Here is a 5,000-nt window from a genome sequence, read left to right as displayed (position 1 = left end):
AAATGTATTTTGGCAGGCCTTGATGGCATCGTAATGACTGATTTTACACTTGGTTGCGTGCTGAAAATAGCAGATCTACAAGCTCACAACGCGTCGCAGCGCAACACCTGAGAGCGACCAAACATAAAATGACTCTGTTCTCCACTAGTCCCTCCTGTTTTAGTCTAGTGTTTATTTTGTCGACAAAATTGTCAATATATTTAGTCTTAGTTTTAGTCATCACAGCTTAGGTTTTATTTTGTTTTTGTCAGTAAAAAAAACGCAGTCGAAAAACATTTTTCGTCATAGTTTTAGTCGACAAAATCAACATGGGGGCAGGCAGACATTTGGTCGTTCATTAGTAGGATTATTGTTATTGCAGTAATAATGTATATCATTGTGTAACTATGCCCTGGAGGGCTTGAGGCAGACATCCTCCACCTTCTGTTCCTTGTGTGTGCATGTGTGTGCGCGTGCGTGTGTGCGTGCGTGTGTATTGTGTAACAGTGTTAGTTAACAGCGTGCCAGTAGCCCCCTGCTGGGCTGCTGTGTGAATAATTCAGCTAGCTGAGCTAAAGGGAGCCTGGTCTATTCTCTATATGAGCCAATAGGAACCAGCGATACTGTTCTATTCTGGACCTATAGGAGCCAACGATACACACTGCATCACAGGCATCAGACAGAGAGAGAGAGAGAGAGAGAGAGAGAGAGAGAGAGAGAGAGAGAGAGAGAGAAGAGAGGTTTCCAGCTGTGAGTCATCCAGCCGTTGAGTGATGGGTCGCCACGGCCGCGACCCTTGAACCCACCCCTATGCCCCCTGCTATTGATCTGATGCCCCCTCGATATCGATCTTATTAAAACCACCTTCTGTCTGTCTGCCTGTCTGTCTGTCTGTCTGTCTGTCTGTCTGGTACCTATAACGCCTTGGAACGCTATGAACATAACCTGAAGTTCAGGTTAACTCACTTACTACCAATGATGAGCTATTTTAAAAAGCCTTCTGTACCAAGGAAGGATAGATTCTTTTTTTATTGCATTTAATCCAACATTGTGCTGCCGTTTATCTGCTCAAAAAGTAGCGAATCTTGTTTTGACCGGAAACAGTTAAAATCCGGATACGGCGACATGCACGCGGATCTAGCGATCGTTAAAAGGTAAGGAAAAAAGGAAAAATAAACGGAGTAAATTGGTTAAATATTCCGGTAGTACATGAGTTAACAACTACAGCAGATAAAAAAAAAAGTTAAGTAAAACCAGCAGTGGCTGGATTATCTATGTTTATACAACAGGTGTTTCCGATGAAGCATGCCTATAACAATAACCACGATAATGCACACCCTCTCCTGTAATAATTTGCAAGGCACTGCAGCCGATTAAACAACATGGCAGGCTAGTAAAGCAACGCAGCTGCAGCTGTGGTGAAATTACTAACTTGGTGTGTTATATTTTAGCATGGTGTACACAGCCATCTAAAACTCTGTGTTAACGTCATTATCTGCAGCTGCGCTGCTTACATCAATGCTTCACAGAGAGGGGTTCATGGGGTGGGGACGCATGGGGACCCCCAGGGGTCATTGAAGGGGTCCCAGGGTCATCCCCTGCTAAATGCGTTAGAGTTTAGCACCAAATCTGTTTAATCCACTTTAAACCTATTACTTCCACCATTCTCACCAGTTAATTTTGTCGAATAAATCGATGACAATTTTTCTACCTTTGACTACCTTTTACACTGACTAAAACTAAACAAAAACTAAGCTATGATGACTAAAACTAAGACTAACTATACTGACAATATCATCAAGAAATGTTGATTTGACAGGGACAATACAATATGTTTTTATCAAGTTATAAAAACCGTTGCATTGTATAATGAGGTTTATAGCCGAGGCTAATTTGCGACCCCAGTCCCTGGTTATAGCCTTTCTGTACACATATCTACCCAGTAAAACATCTAGTATAAACAAGACATGCGTGAAGCTCAAGTACAAAAGCAACAACGTTCCCAAATTACAGTTGTGAAGGCAGTGGCGTTAACATTCTAAAATGTGCCTAACATATTAGTGCTCACAGCTGGTTTTAATCGGCATCAGAAATCTTATCAGAAACAGAAAACATCACTACTGTACAGTATATCGCCTCGCCTAGGACTGCCTCTGTTGGAAACCTCATAAGACAGTTTTCAGGATTCAAATAAAATAAAAACATCGCACCCAGTGTGAAGTGAGCGGTGCTTTTTATTAGTTTCATTAAGAGTCCCGCAAAGCTTGGCCAATGAACCATGTGTGGGACATACAGTACATACATACAAACAGACCAAGCCAGATGTGGGAGCGGTTAACACCACTCAAAAATAGCAAAAGTAGCAGATCTATAAGCTCGATAACGCAGCTTTCAAGCTTAGGATATCTGCTTTTGATGCATTTGTGTCACTAAGTTGGGGCGTTAATTTAGCAAAAAAACAACAACACTAGATTCTGCAGGGTTTGGTCGTCATGGGTCCTTCTAAAGAACGGGACACACCTCGTCTCTGTGTGTGTGTGTGTGCGCGCGCGCGCGCTGCGCGCGCGCGTGTGTGTGTGTGTGTGTGTGTGTGTGTGTGTGTGTGTGTGTGTGTGTGTGTGTGTGTGTGTGTGTGTGTGTGTGTGTGTGTGTGTGTGTGTGTGTGTGTGTGTGTGTGTGTGTGTGTGTGTGTGTGTGTGTGTGCGCGTGTGTGTGCGTGTGTGTGTGTGTTACATGTTATTGTGTCATGTGTCCTAATTGTCCTCTCTCTGTCTCTGCTGGGAACATCTGGGGCACGGACACACAACCCTAAGTGAGTGTGTGTGTGTGTGTGTGTGTGTGTGTGTGTGTGTGTGTGTGTGTGTGTGTGTGTGTGTGTGTGTGTGTGTGTGTGTGCGTGAGTTGCTGCCCGATTACTCACCGGTGAGATCACTTGCAATTAGCCCCCTTTGTGGCGAAATAAAAGGCTATCATGGCCTGGGCACGTGTCAGACACACGCTCGCACACACACACACACACACACACACACACACACACACACACACACACACACACACACACACACACACACACACACACACACACACACACACCCATTTGGAGTCATTAAAGTTAGTTGCGTGGGAGCGCGCGGCTCTCGGCACTGTGACTTGATTAGAAGTTGATTTAAGGCTCTCCAAACAATAGAGGACTGTTTATTTCCAATTAGCGTGATGGATGCAGCTCATAACGCGCTGCGCATTCCTCCTCTCTGCTTCTGGGGTTGCCACGTTCTGGTTTCTGTTGCGAGGGGGAAATATAAGCGATCGTGTCATAATACCAAAGACTCTGAAATAATGGGACCCAGTGCCTCCCTGCTTGGCACTCAGCACCAAGGGTTGGAGTGGGGGTCCCTGTCCCTGTGACATACTAACGTCATGTAGGTATGGGACCATGTGATAAAAAAAAACTCACGATAATCGTATTGTGGAGATTTAATTCATCGTGATATCGTCCTCCGTCATGCACTGGGATCAATTCACCTTTCATTTGCCGAGCTGCATATCCGGTACCACTTAAACCCTCTACTGGTAAAATGTACTTATAATATAGTACTTGATACAGTCTTTTTTTCACTCTCTGCCAAATCTCTTTGCCAAAGAATATCCGATATACATCGGATATATTTTTGGCAAATGTTCCGCCCCAGGATAATGGATGTTAGGATACTTTGAAAATGTAGATAATATTTTAAATCGCGATTTCTTTGGTCACAATAATCGTGATATGAAATTTTCATATCATCCCATCATGTCAAAGAGGTTTACTTGTACATCAAGCTGCCTCACGCTACAGAAACATAGGAGATAGGCTCCTGCCCTATGGACATCATGGCTCGTTTCGGACGTATATGTATATATATATGCGGTTTTTCACCCGGCATGGAGACGATTCTCCACTAATGAACAAGATGCAACGAACGGAGAAATATTTGACACTTTTTACTCACACGGTTACGAGCAGCGAACATGTTGCTGGTTTCCATCAGAGCGCTGTTGTCACTAATATGACAATATAATAATCATCATCTTCTCTCTCTACGCACTGGCTTTCAATACTAATCAGATAGGATTCTCAACGTGTCATTATTATGTGATCTGTTGGACTAGAAAATGTTCCTACTTGAGCTCAAGAGGAGATGAATTTACAATCTGTGAACACACACGCACGAGCACACACTTTCAGCTGTGGTTTAATGCAGTGGTTCTCAACCTTTTCAGGCCGCGACCCCCAACATAATCATATTTTAACTGTGGACCCCCCCACCCTGACGAGCACTAAGAGTTGAGAAATTACATTTTGCATTCTATTGTGAAAATAGCAGATCTACATGCGAGGCGTTGTGAGCATGTAGATCTGCTATTTTCACAATTTCTGCCTCTGATATTTGACAATTTGGCCAATGTTTAATTTGTCATTTTAGAGGTATTAAAAGGTCCTTAAATTGCCACTTTAGAAATGTGCAGATACCCTCTATACACTTAAACTTTATGTTGGTTTGTTTACTGTTGAGTGAGAAAACAATGTTGCACATTAAGTTAATCATCTGGTGACCCCCCCCCCCCCCCAAAAAAAAACAAAAACAAAACAAAAACAAAAATAATAATAATAATAATTAGGACAATTTTGAGGTATTTTTTACTTTAGTGTAGTATTTCCAATTATTATTTTACTCCACTATACTGTAGCTTTTCTCCTCAATACAATTATTTGAAAACGTGTTACTTTTTGGATTTATATTTGTATCGCAAAACATACGTCATCAACCACTTAAGCTCTATCATGTATTTTGGCTATTTGAAAATAGCAGATCTACACGCTTGTGAGCGTCTAGATCTGCAATTTCTTTTAAACTTGAAATGGGACATCGAGTGCTTTTACTTTTGGTACATTACAAGTATTATTTTGAGGCCAATACTGTTGTACTTTTACTCAAGTAAATCCCGAATACCAGACATTTACTTGTAGCAGAGTATTTCAA

General features: G+C 42.1%; 1 protein-coding gene across 1 annotated transcript in view; it reads left to right on the top strand.

The window, feature by feature from the left end:
• Positions 1 to 5,000, top strand: part of plxna4 (plexin A4) — a gene marked incomplete at both ends in the record, with an annotated part of 474,146 nt that overhangs the window by 86,991 nt on the left and 382,155 nt on the right. The gene's annotated exons all lie outside the window — the stretch shown is intronic.

This window comes from Nannobrachium achirus, assembly GCF_963921795.1.
Source record: "Nannobrachium achirus genome assembly, chromosome: 23".
In the NCBI taxonomy this organism is placed as follows: Eukaryota; Metazoa; Chordata; class Actinopteri; order Myctophiformes; family Myctophidae; genus Nannobrachium; species Nannobrachium achirus.
The sequence above is the reverse complement of the archived record's forward strand: the minus strand, read 5'-3'. Positions and strand labels throughout refer to the sequence as shown.